The sequence below is a fragment of the Lycorma delicatula genome, chromosome 5, assembly GCF_047948215.1.
Source record: "Lycorma delicatula isolate Av1 chromosome 5, ASM4794821v1, whole genome shotgun sequence".
Classification (NCBI taxonomy): domain Eukaryota; kingdom Metazoa; phylum Arthropoda; class Insecta; order Hemiptera; family Fulgoridae; genus Lycorma; species Lycorma delicatula.
Genome location: NC_134459.1, coordinates 30,343,021 through 30,368,499, shown reverse-complemented (window position 1 = coordinate 30,368,499; position 25,479 = coordinate 30,343,021).

Genomic DNA, 25,479 nt, shown 5'->3' with positions numbered 1-25,479 from the left:
ATTCTGCATTCAGTATTTAAATATTTATACTGCTAAAATCAGTTATCTAATAATATCAATAAATAAAACATTTTTATTTGGTTTTTTTATGAAAATTAATAATAAAATTACTTTACCCTAGTATTTGTCTCGCTATGATAAATTACATTTTTCTCAACAATGTGCTAAGGATTTAAGTCTACTTCTTTGGTTGTAAGTAAATCTTTTGCCTAAATCAACATTCTACAGACCTGTAATAGTTGATTTTAAATATATATTTAAAAAATATTTCCTTATAACAAGTTTTAATAAAATGTCATTATTGGTGAACTGAATTTTGTAATTTTAATCAAAGAAGAGAAGGTCGGGTTTGTAATAAGTGCAAACGATGTTTTACCACTAGATCGCACCGTCGATGCGCTGGTTTTACAGTTTCTGAAATTCTCAGTATAGAAATAATAAAGTATATCATTAAACCTTAGAAACCAAAATATAGGAACAACAGAAGAAGAATCTTGAAGTATCATTCGTGGGAATGAAACCCAAGCACGAACGAGACAAAAAGCCATAGATCAAAGTATTGTTTTTTACCAAATCATTCCCTAATCCCGCCAATTCCTCGAGTGATAGGATTTTTTTTCCCAGGACGACAGTATCACATTTTAATAAATTATTTTTTATTGATCGTAACAACAAAAAATTACTTTTCCTTTAGAAATAAAGAGCTACCTTAGAATAAAGCCGACCTTTCTAATGCTACATTTTTGGTCATTCCGCTGAATTATGTGACGTGTGGAACTATCAGACTAAAATAAACACAGACACCATACTAAATAAAAAACCCTGAAAAGTGATAAAATTAACCTTAGTTTAATATCAGAAAAAAAGATCGTCAAAATTTTTTAAGGATTAATTTTTTTATTTATAATTTTATATTTCTCGTGGAAGTGTTATTTAATGAACTAAATGTCAACCAATTATCTAACAAGTAAAAGTTACGAAACCCATTAATTTGTCTGATTTTCTGATACAGTCCCGAATTATGATGCTAGAAAAACTGTAATATTCAAGAAAGTAATAAGAAAATATCCTTTTATTTTTTATTCTAAAAAATAATCCATTTTTTCGTTTGGTTATTGTAAAATTTCTTCAATTAGAATTCCAATTCTCAATATTTTACAAAATTATAAATCCTATTCGATGTCAATTATTTCTTAATCAATTCTTTTTTTATTTTAAATGTTTTAAATTGTTTTTAAAAACCAGTTTGCCAATTAACTCATTTTCGAAAAAGATTAAAATAACTTCGGTAAGATATTAAAACAAATTTTCAACGGTAACGTTATCATAAAATATAAATTTTGAAACAACCTTATGTATAGACCGAAACTCTATTATTCATGGCTTAAATAAAAATAACTATACTGCCAAATAATTTAATAATATAAAGCAATTTCATTTCAGATATTTTAAAAACTCTTTATGCTATTGTAGGATAGAATAAGAACCATATCATAAGGATGAATTGAAGTGAAATTTTATGATATTTTACAGTTGAAAAATAGATCAAGAAGAAAATATGTTTCTTTACATAAAAAAGAAACTATTATATATTTAATAAATAAATAGATTAGAAGGATGTATGGGCAACAATAAAAGAAGTGCTCAACTATATCCTTTGGGAGAATTAAATTTTAATCTGTATGTAAATTTCGAAGTAATTTAGAACTATTGTTACTGACAAATCAGTACCAGTTATTTTTTTTTTGCGCACAGTATTAACAGAGACAGTAATAATCAAACGAAGTTCAATTTGAAAAATCGAATGACTAAAAAAAACAGAATTTTAATTTAAAACAGAATCATTTTTTTTATAAATGATATGACTTTTTAATAAAATCACGTATACAGAAAATATTTATTAATAAATAAATAAAAATAAAAATTTTTTTACATCGGAATATAACATTATAGATACGTAGATCCTGTCATATAAATTGAGTTTATTGCCTGGTGTGTTATACCTCGGATAAAAAAGGCACTCGCTCAGCATTTCCCTGAATTGTAAAGGAAATCCATAGAATATCTTTGAACAAAATAGTAAAAAAATGTAAAATTATTTATAAAAAAAAATTAAAGTTCATGAATATGGTAAAATATCGTATTACTAAAACTAATTTGTAAAATTATAGATACAATAGAAACAAAAAAGAATTTGAAATGCATAAATTTTAATTACTTTAAATTGATTTAACTCATTAAACTAGTTAGTAAGCTAAATTATTTTCTTAATTAATCTTATTCAAAATGGTATAGGATGTTAACAGAATATGGTAAGCAATCCTTAAATAACTGTTCAACTTTTAAACAAAGAAAAATGAAATTTAGGGAATGAGTTTGAGTATGAGTCAGAGCTCGGGTAAACCTGGGTGACAATTCCATGTTTCCAAGGCACGGGTGAAGAATTTTTTGTTGGTAACACAAAATCTCCAACACAAAGACTACGGGTTGGAAAACGCCATTTATTAGGTTGCTGTAAATAATGTAAATAGTCCTTAGACCATCATCTCCGATATATTTTATAATTTTTTGGAATAAGTGCCAACGGCCTAAGCGATTAATTTTAACTTTTTGGTAATTGGTTGGGTTCAGGCAAGGAAGTGAGTGGATATCCTATGAGAAAGTGTCCTGTAGATACAGATTCTGGATCTCTATGATCTGTTGAAATAGCAAAGATAGGACGGGATATATATTTTTCATGAGACCACATTAAACAGCCGATAAATCTCCATGGAGAAGCAACTTAAAAATTTTATATTACACCCCAATTAGTTGTCTCAACCCATAAAATATTGAGGTAGAAGCAGCTGTTAAATTTTATTTTTAATGATTCACTGTTGAACAGGTATTTAAGAATTACCGTAGACCACTTATAAAACTAGCTGTAAAAATTATTTAATATTGTCAATTTTGGTTAAGGTTGTCGTATCAGTCATCGAATTTTGTTTTTCAACACACTTGACAGCCAAAAGCTTACTATTACACATTTTGAGTTAATTTCCCGTGGAGGATCCCTGGATGCTTGGGGGACGGTGATCTCATACCGAAAAATAGATAGTTTAAGATCATTTGATAAATTTCATTTTAATATGTTTAATTGTTGAAAAGTTATTTAAGGCTTACTACGCTTTTTTAACATTACGTAACATAATTCATTATTTATAAATATTGTTCTTTTTCTGATTTTTTATTACGTAATTCGTTTATAAAACCTATTTTTACTTCACCAAAAGAACCAATTTCCTCTTCCTACCTATTAATTGTATAATTTTATTTATAAAAATATTTGTTCGTGAATAAAATAGTGTTTAAAAAAGCTCTGCGTCGATAAATAAAAAAAAAAGCTGACAACAGTCGTTTCTGATTATATTTATTTAAATATAATAATAATAATTTATCGTAACTAAAGCTCGTGCGCATATCGTATTTAAGTCTTGTGAGTAGGGCGGTACTAGCGTTAACGGTCAAGACTAACCAAAGTAATGTAAATTCACAACTTACATAAACAAATTTTGTTTGTACGGTCGGCAGCTTGTATAGCCGCGAGGCTTAACGCTCTAGACACCGAGTCAACCGGGGGATCGAGTTCGAGATCCAGCCAGACCGACTTACTTTTTACACTTTAAATGTTATTCATTTATTTAATTCTACCGCTCACCTGTGACGTCACAACAAATCAATAGTTTAGAGCATTTTTTGGGGTGGGGATGCAATTTTGCAAAAGTTATTTTGGCAAATATTATTATTTTTTAATCGTTATAAAATGTGCCTAAGAAAAATATGACTTTAATTAGGCGAAATCTCGAGATACTGAGGGTGATCTTGCTCTACAGCTTCACTCCTTGACCTTTTAAGTTGAAAATTTAATGACAATGTAATTTAATATATACAAATAATCTGACCAATTTTGGTCAAAATCGGTCCAGTAGTTCTGGAGATATAAGATGATTTATAGTCCAACACCGAACAAACATACACGTATTTACGAACATTAATATCTGGAAAATTTCCATCTGGTTTTTTGGGTTCCTTACGTGTCAAAACCTCAAGATCAGGAAAAAACTGCGTATGCCCAAATTGGATCGATTAAAATACTTTCCTTTCTACAGCTGAAGCGCTATCTAGACGGGAAAGTAAAGATTAATAATAATAATCACAAAATGTAAGTTTAAAATATATGGTATATAAAATATTTAATAATTCATTTATGTGATATATAACTATATATAAATGTTCTATTGATTTTTATAGTAATTTCTCTTTTATAGGGAATTACAGAAAATATTATTTGCCACTGATATACAGAGTGTGAACACGTGTGAGTTACGATGACAAATAAGTAATATTTTTATATAAATACGTATATATTTTTTTTAGTTGTCATACAGAATTTTCTATAGATATGAGAAAGTAATTTTACCCTAACGGATTTTATTTGATAAATTTTATTGTTATTTTTTATTATAAAAATATATTGACGAAAATAAATCGTTTACTTTCTTAAAATTATTTACAAATTAATGACTCAATATTACGAGTCTGATGAGGAAAAAAATAATACATTTTTTGAGGTCAAATTAAATGGATATCTGACATTACGAACTGTTAGAACAATTAGTCATCCTGCCTTACAAGTTCAAATAGCGTACTATTTTATTAATGATGACCGGGCACTCTCAACCACCAGCTGTCGCTCTTCCGGACGATACCACACATTATTTGTCGTATTTGAGGTCGACTTGTGGGAATACAAAAGGCGATACCTAGTGCCTCTAAGTATTACCACTGGAAACAATCCTCACTGTTCTACTAACATTACGTCAATTTAAATATTTATAATATTACAATCGGTAAAGTTTTTCAAATTATTGTTTCTATGATTAATTTTATACCCTCTTTTAACTTTATTTGAATTTATCAATTTTTAATTTTTATCGATATTGTAGGATGGAATTTTAATTTGTTTATTTCCTGGAATTTCATATTACAGAATTTAAAATAAAAAAAAAATTGTAGGTTGTAATAAATAATATTTCAAATTCATTCTGCAAAAAAAAAAAAAAAAATGAAATTGCTTCAGATCCAATTAAAATATGATAAAAATTTCTTAGAAAAATTTATTTATATAAAATCGACAATTGTATAAGACCCAATTATATATTTAAAAAAAGTTAATATAAAGCGATTAATCTGAATATACTAATATCAATAGTTACTAGCTAATATATTAGTATTAATTTAATCAACATTTATTCAAACCAGAGACCGTACTGAAATTCGACATTGAAAGATTTAGAAAACACTACATGCTTATAATTAAATTAATAAATAAAGTTAGAATATTGATTTTGCTGCTTGAAATCAAGATTGAATTTTTACTAATAAATTACAAAATTCTTCTCATTTATCCTAGTGTTGGGCCCGGTTTTGTATCCAATCTACTATACTGATCTTCTTAACATGGAAAATATCACTCTTGCACCCTCTGCTAATGACACGCCGATATGGCGGTTGATGATAACCCAACAGCAGCGTCGGAGAAACTGCAATTGGAGTTAGACCTAAGTGAATGGCTAATCAAGTGGAAGGTACAAGTTAATTTCCAAAGTGGAATCGTGTGATATATTTTGATAAGGAGGGGAGTTTGCCCACAGTCTACCTGGATGGAGTTCGCATCCCTCATTCGGACAAAGTGCGATACCTAGGAGGGGATCATTAGACCGCCGCCTAACGGAAAAATCACTTGAGAGAAAAGAGAAAACTTTTAAATATCAAACTTAGATGGTTGAACTGGTTATTAGGTAGATGATCCGCGATATCGTTAAATAATAAACTGTTGTCGTACAAGACGTTTTTAAAGCCAATATGGGCCTACAAGCAAGTATTAGCAATATCGACATCATCCAAAGGTTCCAGAATAAAATACTGTGGAATATTTAGGAGGCGCCATAGTTTGCGAAGAAAAAGAAGATTCACCATTACATAGGATGCCAACTGTTCGTGAAGAAATTTACTGGCTAAGGTCAAAGTATGTATTTAGGCGTAATGCGCACGAAGACCATCTTAACCTTTTTGATAATACTGTAGATGTGAAACGAATGAAGAGGCTGATTTTATTGGATCTGGAAGTGGTTGTGCGTATAATAATATCCTTTTGTTACTGAAATTTTACTGAATTTTACTATCCAGTAAAATTTCATTAATTTATTAATCTAATTCTAATTTATTAATTCATTTAATTTATTAATTTTTTTGATTTTCAGTAAAATTTATTTATGAATTAATCTAATTTAGTACTATGAGTTCTTTTTTTTGTTGTTTATGAATTATGTTTCATGGTTTTGACTTTGTTTTGTTATATGTTACCAGTGTTAATTTGCTATATATATTTTTCTCATGTATGATTTATGAAACATTTTTTTATACTCAATTGCTTGTTCTGTTTTTTAACCACCTAATTTTATTGTTCTCAATGCATATGTTTAGTTACGTTACCATTTAAATTTTTTTGTTCTTAAGAGTTATATGTCGATTATAACTTTGTGTAACAGGAACCAAACAGCAACAATAACAATTGAAGAACATAAGAAAGAAGCCCTAATAAGAAAGGGAGTCCGACAAGGATGTTCCCTATCTCCGTTACTTTTTAATCTTTACATGGAACTAGCAGTTAATGATGTTAAAGAACAATTTAGATTCGGAGTAACAGTACAAGGTGAAAAGATAAAGATGCTACGATTTGCTGATGATATAGTAATTCTAGCCGAGAGTAAAAAGGATTTAGAAGAAACAATGAACGGCATAGATGAAGTCCTACGCAAGAACTATCGCATGAAAATAAACAAGAACAAAACAAAAGTAATGAAATGTAGTAGAAATAACAAAGATGGACCACTGAATGTGAAAATAGGAGGAGAAAAGATTATGGAGGTAGAAGAATTTTGTTATTTGGGAAGTAAAATTACTAAAGATGGACGAAGCAGGAGCGATATAAAATACCGAATAGCACAAGCTAAACGAGCCTTCAGTAAGAAATATAATTTGTTTACATCAAAAATTAATTTAAATCTCAGGAAAAGATTTTTGAAAGTGTATGTTTGGAGTGTCGCTTTATATGGAAGTGAAACTTGGACGATCGGAGTATCTGAGAAGAAAAGATTAGAAGCTTTTGAAATGTGGTGCTATAGGAGAATGTTAAAAATCAGATGGGTGGATAAAGTGACAAATGAAGAGGTATTGCGGCAAATAGATGAAGAAAGTAGCATTTGGAAAAATATAGTTAAAAGAAGAGACAGACTTATAGGCCACATACTAAGGCATCCTGGAATAGTCGCTTTAATATTGGAAGGACAGGTAGAAGGGAAAAATTGTGTAGGCAGGCCACGTTTGGAGTATGTAAAACAAATTGTTGGGGATGTAGGATGTAGAGGGTATACTGAAATGAAACGACTAGCACTAGATAGGGAATCTTGGAGAGCTGCATCAAACCAGTCAAATGACTGAAGACAAAAAAAAAAAAAAAACTTTGTGTAGCTTAGTTATGTTTTTATGCGTTCTACTTATTAAGGTTTATACTTTGCATAAACCTTTATATTGTTTTGGAAGGGATCACTGATGCCTCTCTTTAATGTCATTATTACACGGTACAATTTACTTATAGTTTCATTGTTTAGAAAAAGCTGACTTTTTCATTTTCTTTTTCCTGTTTAGCCTCCGGGAATCTCCGTTCAGATATAACTTCAGAGGATGAATGAGAATGATATGTATGAATGTAAATGAAGTCTTATCTTGTACAGTCTGAGTTCGACCATTCCTGAGATGTGTGGTTTTACTGAAACCCAACCACCAAATAACACCGGTATCCAAGATCTAGTATAGAAATCCGTGTAAAGTAGCTGCCTTTACTAGGACTTGAACGCTGGAACTCTCGACTTCCAAATCAGCTGATTTGGGAAGACGCATTCACCACTAGACCTACCCGGCGGGTTTTAGGAAACTGATTGTAAATAAAGAAATACACAAAACTAAAACTGTACTATATGTAACTCTGAACAGTTATTAATTATATATAGTATTTTGTAAAATTCTTTTGGCATTTGTGGGTAGTATAGAAGAAAGAATTTAATCTGGGTATTTTTTTCCAAAATAAAAATTATTTCTTTACACTATTTCAATTCACGTATTGAAGAATCATTTAGTAACTAGCCCGCTTAGAACCTACAGGAACTAAATTTTGGAAGCACATACTTCCATTGGTTGTACCAAATACTGTAGACACATATCCAAGAACTGCTAATATTGAAATTCAACCAGTGTTCTAGGAACAACGTGGCTTCTGCCTTGTGCTCCCAAAAGCCAGACTTCGGTTTTCACTCTTTACAACTGCTAGTCCCACACAGCTAGACCTCTACCGTCACTCATTCATCGGCGGATCAGTTGTAAACTCTGCGATGAATTGACTGTAATCGGTACTGTGTAGTAGAGTAAAGGAAACTTTTCTCACAGCCTTTGATCAGCACATTTCAGCTTTGGTATCAATAAAAATCTATCGCTCTTGGTATCAAGCAATCGATGCGAGTAGGTTAATAGAACAGAACTTAATTTTGATTTGTTGCCATGACATTACATTCATCAGGTGTGGTACTACTATGAGAATCTTGAGTTAGCGCAAATGTTGGTAAGTAATGGTAATGTAATTAGAAAAAAAAAAAAATGTCTCGTGACATGATTCAACCTCGTAGGGACAAATGAATATTTATTTATTGTTGGTCTATCGTATTACCATTTGCGCAAGGAACTCGCAAGGGTGCTTGAAACGTACCCTTTGCATGAAAATAGGATTGTTTTCATGTTATTGTCTTTCTATTTTCTTTGTATATAAATTTAATAATGTTATGTTTAATTCAACTGCGTTAAGTTTTTTTTTTTTTTTTGTGTATTTGTAAAATATCAAGTTTATTATTTATGTTGGTCGATCATTTTATTTAGATCTATAAAACGGTTATCAAAAGTAACTTTTATAGAATGGGGTTTTATTTAACCACTGTATTTTATTTTTTTGAAGCTGCGTTCCATTTATCCTAGGTAGAACACGGTGCTCTTGAATCAGTTCAGTTTATTTATTCTAGATGCATGGCGTTTGGTGATTATATTTTGTGTATAACATTTTTTTGTTTTGAAAATTGCATTGTAACCAGCGGTTTTTTCTTTTCGTTATTTTCAAAAGTATACTTTTATGTAAAATATTTTTAATTTGATAAACTTTATTTTATTTTTATTCAATATTATTTTCTTTACGTGACGTTGAGTATTTGCAATAATTTATACTAAAGTATTTTGTTGTACTGGATATTTCATAATGTTGAGTTCTCTAAGAGATTTTCAGCGTCTTTTCACTAATTTTCTTGCTTTTAAAAACGGGTAATTAATATGAGAGTGTGCAGTTTGAAATGTTGTTAATGAGTGTGACAATTTACGGTTTTCTGCGTGGCTTTAAACTGTCTATTTTTAATTATGTTGGTGGAATTAAGAAAGTTAATTTATTTCTTGTGTTCGTGTTCACTAATAAACTTAAATTTACAGCTTTTTTACTAGCTATTAAGTATTTTTATCGTTCAATAAATAATTGTGATTATTTTTGAAATTATTAGTGCAATATTATAAAATTTCAAACCGGCTTTGAGGCTGTCCAGTATAATTTTATAAATTATTTAATTACAAAACTATTATTTTTAAAATTATTATAAATAGAAAAATTCTAGTAAATGAATTATGTTTTGAAAGATTAATTTAACTTGTTATAAAACAGCCTTAAAAGCTAAAAAAATTATTATCGCATTATTTTTTTGTGTTTTTACGAGAAAATAATTGAAAATTATTTTAATGAATCACAAAATAATAATAATTCACGTTATTTTGAAAGAAAATGTAATAGTAGAGGTGAAAGAAAAATTGAGGTTGAAACTGTTTTAAAATCTAATTAAATGTTGTTCCACTCCGAACTCCTTCCTGTTGCCACATACCCTTTTCCTCCCTCCATTTAGCAGACTTTTCATCAATATTATTAATTAAAAGAGGGTAGTTGAGAAACCTGAAATAAATTATTTCTTTTTTCTTTATTATTATTTTTTTTTGTTTAAATATGACTCCAGGGTCAGTTTCAACTTGCTCATTATTAATGCCATACTCCAGTATCAATTTGCATTGATTTAGGTAGAACAGCAAGAAAAGGATAACTTCATAAAAAAGGTATGAATTTAATTAGTCTGAAAACTTGTAAATAAAAGAACATAAAAATTCAAAGCAAAAAGTTAGGAATTCTTTTTTACATAGTTTCTCTTAAATTTTCTGTTTATTTTCCTTGATCATCTATATAAAATTTTATTGTAATTTAATTGCTTTAATTTTTAATAGTGTAATATTTAATTTTATTGAACATTATTTCTTTACATTTATTATCAATATAATGATGTATATATTTTAAATAATTTGTATATGTCATGGTTTTTAAGGAAACTATTTTTACAAAAAGATTAGATAACAGAATTACCCGTTTAACAGTTCTGTTTATAACTTTAATATGAATATGTATTTACAGATATGTAATAGAAAATCAGTTAGACAAGAATCAGAAAATCATTTTCATATTAGGAAAATGAATAATAATCTAGTTTTTTTTTTTTTTATTTTACATGAATTAATTCATCATATAAGGTTGATGTTTATGCGTGGGAATACGAAAATTTTTTAGGTTATATGAAATATCATGCCTGACCGTTATTCGAACCCGGGACCTCCGATGAAAGATCGAGACGCGAATTTTCCTAGTGTTAAGTAAAATTAACTAGAAGTTTTATTTTATTGTAATTTTTTTGCCCGCTCCCTGTAAAAAAAATTTATGAAATGCCGTTTAGAAACATAACCCACCGGGTTGGTCTAGTGGTGAACGTGTCTTCCCAAATCAGCTGATTTGGAAGTCGAGGGTTCCAGCGTTCAAGTCCTAGTAAAGCCAGTTATTTTTACACGGATTTGAATACTAGATCGTGGATATCGGTGTTCTTTGGTGGTTGGGTTTCAATTAACCACGCATCTCAGGAATGGTCGAACTGAGAATGTACAAGACTACACTTCATTTACACTCATACAAATCATCCTCATTCATCCTCTGAAGTATTATCTAAACGGTAGTTACCGGAGGCCAAACAGGAAAAAGAAAAATGTTTAGAAACATAGAAATATATTACTGTTGTAGTAATGGAAGGGAAAGTATAATATTGCAATTTTTAATTCAATATTATTCAAGAATATTGATTATTACTTTGGTTGATTAAGTTGAAATGATTATATATCTAATAAAATTCTAAAAAAATCTCATAACTTTACAAATAATTATATGACATACATTAGGGCACTCGCGGATAATTAGTTAATCAAAAGAATGGAAAGAATTGTAGAAAGTAAAGGCTTCAGGCATACTAAGGTTATTGAACATAAAATTAGTAATTGAAGATATAACAGTAGAAAATTTATTAAGATTAAATCTTTTTAGAGTAGAAAGTGCAATGTATCAGTCAAGTAGATAATAAAAAAAAATAATCGTGGCAACGATAACAAAATTTACTGTTATTTGGTTAGAAATATATGATCACTAAAATCTCTAAACTTTAAAATTATATTTCCTTATCACTTCATATAAAGGATAAAGGGTACAGGTGAAGAAAAAACTAATGAAAAATAAAAGAAATATGGATGATATCGTACTCTTTGTATATTAAACTACCTTGTGTAAAACTATTAGACGGGAATAATGTTTGTAGTCAAGTTATAGCCCTGTTAGTAAAAGAACGAAAAAGAAATAACGATTGTAGTCCACGAATACGGTGGAATAAAACGGTTAACGTCTACTTAGCTAAAATTTATCACTACTAACTAGTCAATATCAGTGATTTCAACATCATTAAGTTCTACTATACATAATAATTATATAAATGTAGGTGTACGTTAGGAGATATTTTACTGGGTTTGTTTTTTATAAATATATTTTATTTATTATTAGTTTTCATTTTATAAAATTAATTTTTTATCGAGTGAAAGCCACTGTGACTGACCGGTATTCGAGACCAGTACATCCCGGTTAAAAAGAGAACCTTCCATCAAACATGTCGGAGAGTGTTTGGGAGTAATGCAGTTTTAGTTCGTACCAAGTTATTTTCATGAATTTATTAGATGCTAATAATTTAGAGCTTATTATTAATGTATAATAATATATTATTACAGGTAGCAACATCTGTTGCCCAGTAGGAGGCTTTATAATACAATTAACTGTATTGACAGTGTGGCTGACGCCTTAACAGTCTGCCAAAACCAGCAATTAAGTATTGTATTGCAAATAGTATCTGACACTATAAAGGAGTCTTTATAAATCAGCATTTAAATACTGTACTGCAAACAGCATCTGATACCCTGAAGGAGTATAGTATTAGCACGTTAAAGTTCACTCGTTAAAGTTCTGAGAAAAACGCATTTACAGTTTCAACTGGTCACAAAATGTTTATTGATAAATTTAACACATTCTTAGTATAACAGATATACACATGTATAACAGATATGATGTATTATGTTTTGCAGTTAGAACCTTGTCAGAACCAAATTTGGTATTTATGAAAGTTACAAGGTTATAAGTGCCAGTAAAACTTATAACCTTATAATGACTTATTGTCAAATTAACATTATTTATTATTGTTTAGAAACTTAATATCAAAAGCTTGTAAGAACATGAAATAAAATACAAGCTAATTCTGTCAAACTTAAATAATTACAAAAATGTTTCATTTTTATAATTTTTTATGTGTTTTATGTTATTAACATAAAACCAGATAATATGTATTAAAAAATGACGTCATTCAAAAAAAACCTTCATGTACAGACTAAATATACTACATCAACTGCATATTTTAAAGAAAGACGTAAAACTTACAGATAGACTGCAAGTACAAAAAAATAAAATACATGATTCAGCATACTTATAATTAAATAAAATGAAAAGGGATTCCTATGTTTTTTAAAAATTATTTTAAATTCTGAAACAGTATTAAAACGACTTCAAAAAAAGGAGATTATGTATTCGACGTATATTTTTTTTATATTTGTTCGTGCATAACCTTTTTCCTATTAATTTGATTTAAATAAATCTTATTGCAATCGTCGCAGCTGCTTTTTGCGGTGTATCGTGATACTGAAAAAAATTTTTGATACAAAAAATCGGTTTGAAAATTGATAAAAAACTTTTTTCCCGTCGGGCGTGTAGGTAGGGTCATTGGGATTCCTCCTGATATTCTGAATGTATGCATCTCGTTAAATGATTTTATATGGTCTGTAGGGCAGGTAATGTGAGTTATGCAGCACCGGTTGATTAAAATCATCAAAAATCGAGATATCTCTTCTCAAACCTATCAGAACATATATTACATATAATATACAGCATCGATAGGACAGTAGGAGTCTTACAATTCTATTTATGTTTATCACACTATATGGTCTTTAGCGGTCTCTCGCAAGGTCGGATAACTAAGCTTAAAAACTAAGCTAAACCATCTAAGCTTCTACTCGATTTAGAACAACATATATATTTCTCCTTTTGAAAATACTTTTTCCCCAAATCTACTACAGCTGTATTTATTGTTGTATTTTACAATTTGCGCACTGTTACAGCCCAATTTAAAATTAAAGGTAGCATACGTCTTTCTACTTTGCACATCCTTTATTCGCTTAAAACATTACACATACTCGTGTAATAGGTACACAACCATGTTCATCTTTCATTTTTCTTCCTATTGTTTCGTCATCGAATTTTATTAACACAGCTTTTGGTAATTCACCCCTTTCCAGCCGGTGTCTTCGTAGAGCAGGCCGTTTGAATCGCTTTACAATTCCTATAGTGCCGTTAGTTAAACCATCAGAAATCGATATATTACGCCTTAACATAACCGTTGAACCTTCCACCAATTCTAAATTATGCAACAGGCACCAAAGTTATTGACTTCTAGCAGAACAACAATCCCGAGGGGAGTTTCCCCATATGTTGCAGCTTCTATTTATCAATTACGTTAATAATGTTAACTCTTTTTATTTTTGATGTATCAGTCATACTACGATTATATTCATCAACTAATTTAATACTCGTATTTGGGAATATTCTCACAGCACTTCTATCTGCAAATTCGTATGTTAAAGTTCCATCTTTCGAAAAGCATTTCCAATTGACCAATTGTAGGTTATTAAACAACGAAAATTATTTAATAAATCAATCAACTTTATGTCATTTTTTAGTCTCATGCTTATTGTTAGCTCACAGAATGAAAACTGATGTCACACACATTTATTTCTGTTTCATATTAAGTAGATTGAACAAAATTCCAGCGGCCTTTGACTGGAGGCAGCTGCATTATATCACAAAAAATCACATTAACTCCGCCGAATAACTTATCGTTATTAATCAGAAACAGAAAATTATGAAATAATGATTTAAAAAAAAAAATGGAACCGACAACAAAACCTTTTTGATGTAGACACTAAGACACTTTTTTTGAATCGGCGCCAAAATACATGATCATACTTATGTGGTACTTAAATGAACCTATAGATTAAAACACGTAATAATCGCAAAAATAATTAAGTATTTGGACAAAATCGTTTCTTAATTTTTAACGCATTTTGAATTCGGTTCCACTTTTTATTTTAAATAATTATTTTAATTAATGTTTTAGGTTATGAATGTGACGTATAAAACAGATAAATTTAAATTTTACTTTTAATTTAATTTTGAAAGAAAATATTTTATATTTTTAGATTAATTGATGCTCTAAAAGCAATTTTCTTTTTATTCCTTAAACTATAACAATACAAGTTTGCACTTTTTCTTATCTGTCACTTGAAATTTATAAAATAAAATATTGCTATTATTATCGTTAATTGTGTTATTATTCATTTTAGTATTTAATATTTTTTATTTGTGCTGTTCTCAATGATAAATCGAAAACATAATGGAATAGCATTATACTATACAAGTTGTTTGTATATTATCACGAATAACACAATAAAATATTAGATGATAATTAGGAACGGTTTCATTTTAAATGTCCTGATTATTGTTTTAAGGTAATACCGGATAACGTTGTTTAGAATTCCATTGAAATAATTACGCATACCTAAGGCACCTGGGCCCGACAATCTGTCTTTGTATATTCCTAACAGATTTCCTTGATCACATTTTCCTTTTTGTTATTCATTTACTGAATTTTCCTTACGTATTTCATCGTATCGCATTACAATCCTCTCCTCCATCTTTACTTTCCTTTAATCTTCATCACAGCAGTCTAGCTTTACAATTTTCTCCTTATCCAAGATCGGTATAAGCAACGAAACGTAGCTATTATCATACTGAATTCCATCTTCTTATTCGTATTTAACGTCATTATATAAGGTAGATTAAACTGCTTTTGCTTTCCTTTGATTAATTAAATACGTTTATTATTGATAAATATACAAAGAATTACAAATATTTAATCTTATATTTTATATGCATTTATTAACGTATCAGCAGTATTGATATCTAGAATTAAGTAAAGTAAAAACAAAAATAATTAATATTAATTAATTAATAAAACATATTTTAGTTTATCAAAAACGTTTACTAATTTAATAATTGTACTCGAATTGAAATTATAAGGAATGTGCCTTTTTTGTTCTAATATTTAACCTGATAAACAAAAATTTCCAAATTTACAACGCTTATTACGTGAGAAAAATTCTTAAATAAAATACGTAAAAGCTTTTCATTACACTAAAATTAAAATTCTAATACGAGTAATTTTACTATTCAAGACTTACAATTGAACCAGTTTTCAAAATAAATATTTCTCTTGTTTTATTTTTAATTTTCATTATCGATCAAAAAATTAATTAATTAAATATTTTAATATGCCATCGGCAAACGAAATAAAAAAATCCATATCTTTACATGAAGATAAAATTGACATAAAAATTATTATTAACTACTACATTAAATAAACCTTAGTTTTGTAATGAGATATTCCTTACTGGAAATACAAATGTCCCGATCATTGAAAGAGTAATTAAAATGGACGCTTGCTACTTGTAGAAACCGTTGAAGATAAACTCTGGGTTTTTCTTACTTATGACACCACTACATAAGCTTGAAGCTTGTACGTGGTGGGATATTGAATTGGAATTTTATATCGTATGAAAAATGCCATGCCTGACCGGGATTTGAACCCGGGACCTCCGGATGAAAGGTCGAGACGCTACCACTTCGCCACGGAGATTCCGCTTGTTCCATCCATACTGGGGTTATGGAAGGTTTCCAGTATGGATATCTTCCAGTGAGTGATAAGGCTCACGGGGAAGATCGCCCTTTGTCCCTTATTCATGATTTTCTTTATTCTTGATCCTAATAAATTAATTTACGGTATAATGTGGTGGAAGGTGAAGCCTTTCCGTAAACCTATTGTAAGAACTATTTATTGCGATGGTTGTGCAAGATGGTTTGTGGATAAAATGCCTATCGTTTAGTTAGACCGCCTTCTCCCATACAAAATAAAATAGACATATAAGTTCATTTATTTAACGGTAATATTTTTTTTTTTTTTTAATTTTATGTAATAAAATATTGCATAATAATAATGATAATGGGTACTGGATCTCAACTTTATTTATCCAACAAAATTCTGCTTTACAACGCTTTCTTAAAGTCTGTATGGACTAACGGAATTGAACTCTGGAACACAACCAGTAACAACAATATGAAGATCATTCAACTGCTTTAGAATAAAATACTACGGAACATAACCCAAGCGCCGTGGTTCGTGAGGAATACTGAGATACACGATTTATTAGGATTCAGTATGTTCGAAAAGTTGAACAGTTGAACGCCAAGTTTTGAGATAGCCTGGAGAGGTATGGTGATCGTCTAGCTGAATTTACTTGACAACATTGAGAACGTTAGAAGGCTGAAAAAGTTCAACGTGCTTGATCCAGTTGGAAGAAACACTACTTATAATTATTTTTGTTTTATTTTCGATTATTCAAACTTATGGATGCTTACGTTTATTATTAATGTTCGGTTATCTTATTTAAAGTTAATGTTTTATTTGTTTCTGTTCTACATATGTAGTCGACTTGATTAACGGTGTAAAGATTTTTAACTATATTCAGATAGTATCAAATATTAAGTTATTTCTTAGTTGTTAGTATTTATTCATGTTAACTGTTTTTTGTATTTGTAGAGGATTATCATTGGAAGATCCTGTTTCAAGTACAGTCTGTCATACGACTTACTTAACGGTTCCATATAGAGCTGATTTTATATAAAGCAAGTCAGCAAAAAAGAAAAAAAGTACATTATTTAGCAATTTATCAAATTTAAGTGGAGTTTGAGTTCAAAGCTATACATATTTACGAATCGTGCACTGCTATTAAAAGATTCAATTAATTAAACTTCGTTATATGTATGAAATATGGCTAAATATTTATCGATAAGTAAGTACACTGGCTTGCAAATCCAAGAATAGAGTATCAGTTACATACGTACATAGCCGGTATTAAATATAAATTATCTACTCAGTATAAATTACGTACTGAAGAGATAATATCACGAACTGCTTATCTATTCTACTAACATTTGACCGTTATCGTTAATACACTTGTGTATAATAAGTGTAATAACGGTATGTTCCCATGTAAAATACGTGCAAAACCTTCAAACTCGGAATGTTATGCAATGTTCGATTATGCACGAATCGATGTGGGCTGTGTGCAACAGCAGCAGGACTTACCCAACCGCACGGGCTTCTCAAGGGAATCCCTCTTTAATATTATTCCTTTCCGATGTCTCTTCCAGGCATATTCCTTAGAGGCACTTGTCATACATCCTCTTGTCCTTTTCTTTTCTTATTTTTACCTCTTTATCTATGCTGTTTTTCCCTCTTGCTCCCTCTTTTTTTTTCCCATCGATGCTTCGTCGTCTTCTTTTTTCTTTTTTTTATTCGGCTTACTTTTTATGTTGCATATATTTTATGTTTTTCCCCCTTATTTTTCATATTCGTAAGATATAACAAAATATATAAAAAATGTTTGATGATTAACTCTTTAATTTATTTCTCCTTATTTCATTTTTATTTTACACCTTATTTTATTATTTAATAATTTGTCTTCATCCATCAGCAAGATTATAGTTTTATAAAAAAAAAACGGCAAAATAGATCTTGAAAAGTTATGTGCCTTTTTTTGTTTTTTGATAAATTTTGATATTATTATTTGATTCTTTTATAGAGACAGAATTTTTTAAGTTTTGGTAAAATTTCCAGTTATTTTTTAATAAAATTAAAAAGATAATGGAATAAACTGTAAAAACAAAAAAAAAAATGTTAATATTAAAAAAGTAAACTTAATTTACTTATTTTTTTTTTTCAGTAAATAATTTTTCACAACCTGTTTCAATAAAAAAAAAACTGACAACACAGTTGCAGGACTTTGCCATCACGCGGCTGGACTTTCCCGACACAAGGCTAAAGCCTCGTTCCGGGAAAGTTCTACAATTGCGGGTTGTTTCTGCTTACACATACGTACGCACAGAACTTAATTAAAATATTTATCATTTTATTTAAATATAATATTTTTTTCATTTATTTAGTTCAATGATTCTAACTAAAGCGCTCGTAATACCGTTTTTAATTCGCGCCGGTGTAGCGGTACTAGCGGCGATGGTTGGCACTAACTAAACTAAGTAATTCGACAACTAACATAGACCAAACTTTGCTTGCACGGTCGGCAGATAGGTGTAGCCGCGAGACTTAACGCATCAGGTGCTGAGTGAAACGGGCGATCTTGATCGAGAATGTCATACATATTTACACTTTAAATATTATTCATTTATTTCTGTGACGTCACATCATAGCAATAGTTTAGAACATTTTTGGGGGAAGGGGTACGATTTTGCAAAACTTTTGTTGAAAATATTGTTATTTTTTAATCATTAACAAATGTACCTAAGAAAAATGTGACCTTAATTAGACGAAATCTCGAGATACTGAGGGTGACCTTGCTCTACAGCCTCACCCCTAGACCTTTTAAGTTGAAAATTGAATGGCATCAATGCCCCATATCTAGAAGTAATCTGAATATGTTTGGTAAAATCCGTCCAGTAGTTCTGGAGATATAAAGTGATTTAGAGGGCGAATCGAACATATTCACACGTGCATTCGAACATTAACATCCGGAAAATTTCCATCCGGTTGTTTGGGTTCCTTAGGTATCAAAACGTCAAGATCCGGTGAAAACCTCATATGCTCAAATTGAACCGATTACAATACTTTCCCTGCGAGATCTATATCTCTGCTACAGCGCTATCTAGTCGGGAAAGTAAAAATCGGTTCTTATTGTTTATCTTATGCTTCTAGTGCTTCGGATAAATAATAATTTGAGTATGGTTGTCGATATACACTAATGTATGTTTATTGAACTGACTAGGAGCATCAATAGATTCTAAAATTGCAAAGTCATTCTCAGAAATTTAAGTATCAGATGCGTTGCGTATTAGTAAAAGTGAATAATTACGGATTTCCCACTGGGTATTTCACAGAACCTACTTATTAAGGCATAAAAATAAACTAAACCGATTTATTTTTTTCCTTTCACCTTGAGGATAAACCTACACTAATAACGACAACTCCAAGGGATATCCAGGAAGAATTACTCACTCCTGCATTTCTTTAATCATCTTTGTTCGGATGATCTTAACCAACATTACAGACAACTCGTGCCACGCTTGTTCGGTCTGCAGCATAATTATAATAACATTTTTTTGAGATAAGCAAGCCGAATTCTTTCCGGTATGTTTACCTATGCTGCAGGAACCGATCGCATATGAATATCATATATGTTCTACGATATACTCTTCCCTGCAATAATCACAATCCATGGAGGTTCTCAACGTTCGCGAATACAAGTACGGCTTAAAACAGCCGTGACTGGAAAGGAAATTGACTTAGCTCTTACCCAGTTACTCGTATTTTTCGGACCAGTCATGTCTGGAAATCCGGAATAAATTTGCGGATCCATCTTTCTTTTGTCGACTGATCCTATCTCTTCTAGCACTTGCGGACAAGTGATGCCTCACTTGTAAGCCTTACTTGTGGATAAGGCGGATGCCTTACCCACTCAGTAAGCTCAAAACGTAATTGTTATTCAACCTTATAAGCGATACCTTCAATCTGCCATCAAAAAAAATCTGGAATAAATAATAGTATAAAAAAAGTTTCAAATAAATTTGCGAAGCATTATTTTTTGTTTCTGCTTAATCATTTTTACAAAACAGTTTAAGTTGTATTATATTTTGTTTTCATCACAATGTTTAATCGTGTACACTTTTTTATAGATGAATGTTTCTTTAAGTACGTGAGAACAGAAATGAAGGCGTAAACATTAGCGTATGTGTATCTTTCTTAAAACATTTGCTTTAAGAAATGTGGTAAATATGTTTCCACTGCAACATTCTTTTCAGTGTTTATTTATATATTATAAAGCATAGTTAATGATGCTTCATTTTACAATTTTATTGTTATTAAATAATAATAATAAATAAATACCTCAATAAAAACAAGATGTTATTAGGAATAATTAGTGTTCATATGTTTACATTACAACATCTATTTTCATAATATATATTACATCATCGTTTATTTTTTTTTTATAGTACGTATATATAAACATATATATATAAATTCTCTTTTGTTTATTTTTTGGGTGCTATAAATCGAAAACCTTACAAGGATTAGTACTGATATCTCTAAAGATGTTTTTTTATTGAATCATGCATTAATATATTTAAATAAAAATAGTGTATTTACTGTTGAATTCATATTTGTTACAACAGATATTATAATTACACTTATTCAATTAAATTAATTTCACAACCTTATTTTGTATCTAATTTATTAGATTTTAGTTATTTTAAAATTATCTATATGAAAAGTTTTCCTATTAAACAAGGTATTTCTATTTAATAAAGTTTGTAAAATAACTTTTTATTACCTACTATGTAATTGTAGTTTACATTTACATGGAAATAATTTTGTTAATTGTTTTTACTACCTACTATCTCCATTAATTCTGTTACAAAATTAAAGTTGTCAATGTCAGTCTACAACAATAATTTGAATGAATGAAAGTTAGTTTATTTATTTTTTTATTAAATAACTCCGATCTGAAGAATCAAAGCAATCTCTGAAAGCGCTTAAAGTTAACGAGAAAATTAGTAAGTGAAAACAATTAATTTAAAAACAAATAATTATTAAGTTTTGTTGCTAGATGCAATTTTTTAAGATGTTTATTAATATTTGTATTTAAATTTTGTTGTCTATAACCTGAACTACTTGCTATTCTTTCCGATTGATTTGCATGGCATTTTTCCATCCACTACCCCATTCGGTCGCCCTAAAGATTAAGACCGAATGTCTGTGCCACAAACGGCGGCTACTGTGTCCCGAATCGGTTTAGTGACCAGAGTTCTAACTAGCTCCTAGAGCTAACCTAATTGCGTGAGCGAACTAAGCATGGTGCTACACACCACTTTCTTCTTGTCCCACCGCTCACTTGTCATATATTCTAAAATGGGTAGGCGCACCCCGTTAACTACTAAAATATATATGACATTCAATAAATTAAATTTATGTCATAAAGACAGCTATTCACTGCCACGCCTAGGTCACTGAATGCCAGCAAGTACCTGTCCACCAATATTAAATCGCTTAGAGCTTTAATTGGCTGATGGCTAGCCATAACTCTCGTGTACCTTCCCACAGGAGCGAGATAGGAGTCATTCCCTTAAATAAACTACTGATGCCGGTTGAACAAAGCAATGGCATCAAGGAACACCCACACGGTCCGACAGTGCGACTCACGTCACATTGACTCGTCGCTTATGAGTGGCCAATTTTCCCCTTAACTACTAAGTTCAAGGATGGCCTGAGTTCTGCCCCCCCCCCCCCCCCACAAGAGCTGGGCAGTCGAACATTATATGTATACTCAACTGGAACTCCCCGCAGGCGCACAGCTCATCTTCAGCCAGGAAGAACCGAAACAAATATTGGTTCATGTTCGCGTGGTTGGAGAGCACCTGGGAACCCGTTGCCCTTAAAAACGAAGGATAGGCATACCATCCCCCACGTCCTGTATAAATCTATACAAGGTCTTCTCTTAGTCATGGTGTGCCATTCTTGCTGCCTGCATCCATCGCGAGGCTGTAAAGCCTCCTCCTCAGGCGAGAGATGGGCAACTAAACGAAATTTAGAACCGGTGCATTTTGATCACCGTTACGCTCCGGTTCAAGCCCGGCTCGAAACCGCATCCCAAATACCTCGGCCACCCTGCCTCTTCGCAACTTCTACATTCGATTGGAAGATTGGATAAATCGATTGGAAGAGCCTTTCCAAATACGGTGGTAGCCTCGTAGGAGGTTGTTTTAAAAACACCAGTGCATACTATTATTGCTCTGCGCTGAGCAGTCCGTAAATTCTGAATAAGTGCTCGATTTCTGTCCAACTTATGCGCCCAAACGGAATCAGCATAAGAGGCCGTACATTCGAAGACACCTCGGTACACCATGTACAAATGACGGCCCGACAGCCCGAAATCCTTCCGAGCAATCCTCCTAAGCTTGTGTATCACAGAGACGGCGTTCGCCGTCTCTCGCCGCTACTTGTCTAATGTGGTTGCTAAACAGCAATTTCTCATCAAATAAAACACCTAGATACTTATGAACCTGAACTCGGCTGATCCCACAGCCATTATACTTAATGTGGGGGTTACAACTGTACGATAATTTGTTTGCACCCTTGAGAAGCATAAACTTCGTCTTGGGCACAGAAATCTTTAAATTTTGAATGTCCACCAGCCCTACGCGGTCGACAAACCCACATACGCCCTGTCTTCTAGTTGCGGTCGTGAATTACCACGAACTAAAAGGAGACAGTCATCGGCGAAAGCCTGGACCATGACCCCGTCTGGAAATGTCAGTCCCAGAAATCCGTCAAATACCAGGTTCCACAGCAGGAGACCGAGAACGGAACCCTGTGGGCTTCCCCTGGTGACGGACTTTTCCACAGCCAGGTGCGCATCTCTAAATAGAGCCGTACTGTTAGACAAATAGTCACTCACTACGGCCTGCAGGGCTACGGGCACATTGCAGCGTTCCAACTCGTAGAGGACAGAACTCCAACACAAGGAAGAATATGCTGCCTATGTCAATAAAAATTGCCAAAATATATTCACAATCGACGCTTTTCACCTCGGCAAGAGCATTTAAGATGCAATCCTTGGTGCCAATTTCTTTCATGAAGCCATACTGTCCTCGATTTAGAAGTGAGTTCATATCGATATATTCTTTCCGATATTAGATTTTATTTACTACTCTGATGAGTCTCAAATATTTTACTAAAATCTATATAAAATTAAAAATTAAAAATATCACTGCATATTCAAAGAAGGAAAATTCCCGAGTAAAATTTCAAAAATATACTTTGTCACAGTTCTAAAGAATTCTGTTGGGGCTAATCTCACCCTCGAAAGTATTTGATCAAATTTATCTACAGCGGGTAAATTAAAAAAAAACCTTTTTAAAAGTTATGGAGGGTGATCAACTTTTTGTTTATATGAATTTCAAAGGAAATAAAATATCAATCACCATTTTTTGTTAAGAAACAGGAAAATCGACTGATAAATAACTAAAGATAAGAAAATGATGCAAACACTAAGATTTACTTGTTCATCTACAAATTTTGAAAGGAAATATTAACTTTTCTAGTTTCGTTAAAACTGGTAATGCGTGCTTACACATATAAATTGGACTTACTTTCACCGGCGCAACATTTCAATGTGAACTTTGGTCTCTCATACGATATGCCTACAAACACCTCTGTCGTTTGCTTTTATCCACAACTGTTGTACGCCCAGGACTCTCAGATCACTCTGTATAACTACTATCCACCTTCTTCTAAGCCTTCCTCGTCTTCTTCTACAGTATATATATTGTCTTCTTTACAGTATATAAGTTTACTATGACAGGTTATGTTAACCGCCCACGTAAAAAATTGGATCCAATTTCCAATTAAACGAATTTTGTAGATTCATAGTTTTGAACCTTCATTAGTACAAAAATACTGCAGTAAAATATTAAATTACTGAAATAAAGCATGCACGTTAGTTAATTAATTAATTGTAAACAAAATTCTATTTTAATTAAAATGTTTTACTTCACGAAATACTAATCATTGTATCATTTATGCTTAAAAATAATTAAAAAAATTTATTTGATGAACTTTGAAAAAAGACATACTTTTATAGTTCAGAATACGTAAAATTGAATTTTTACATATTTCAAAAAAAATATGTTTATAACCAATTCTGAGAAGTGTTAATATGTGGATTAAAGCAGTAAATAAATCAGTAAAAATTTATTAAAAACCCTTTTTCCACTTGCTAGCACTTTTATCTCAGTCAAACTCAGACACTCTTTGAACATAATATAAATTCATTTATGCCTTTTTCGTTTTATTTTATTCGGGGATTTTACAAAACTCGAAGCAATATAATTAGGTTGAATCTCTGAAATCCATTTAACTAAATCCTATCTTTACTTTTTAATAAATACTCTAATACTTTCGTTTTGTTCAAACCTTCAACTTTTTTTTTTTTTTAATGTGGAATCTGTACAGTTTTGGATTTTTTTCTGAAGGAATATTGAAAGTAATTGAATTTTAAACTGATAAATTTTCTTCTTTACCAATAAAAATATATCTGTTTCCATTAAAAACTGTGCACAGTCATTTGAAATTAATTTTTATTTTATTAGTTAAAGTAAAATTCTGCTTCAAGTTAAATAAATCTTTTATTTTAACTTTCTGATTGATTTTCTGTTATCAAATGCCCTACATCTCATTTTATAATTATTTTAAAATTGAAGAGTTTAATTTTAATTCCATCATTATTTCCAAAATTTTTGTAAAACTAATCTGATTTTGTTAAACTATGGATTATATTTCATCTAAAAGGATTTTTGTTTATAAGATTACTAATAAATACATTAATTAAGCCAATAACTGGATATATTTACTTGTAGAGATTTATAGAATTTAATAGCTATAAAATTTTTTTAGAGAATTTATTTTAACAATAATAAGGTTATTCTCAAAACATCTACACTTGCGTAAATATACTTTTTTTTCAATTAATTTTAAATATATGTGTAAATTAATTTTATTGTCGCATGTTCGCGGTTCGACCAGGTTATTAAGAGACTATCAAACTTAAAATTTTATTATTGTAGAGACATATAAAGAAAAAGAAAAAAATTGTAATGTCAATACG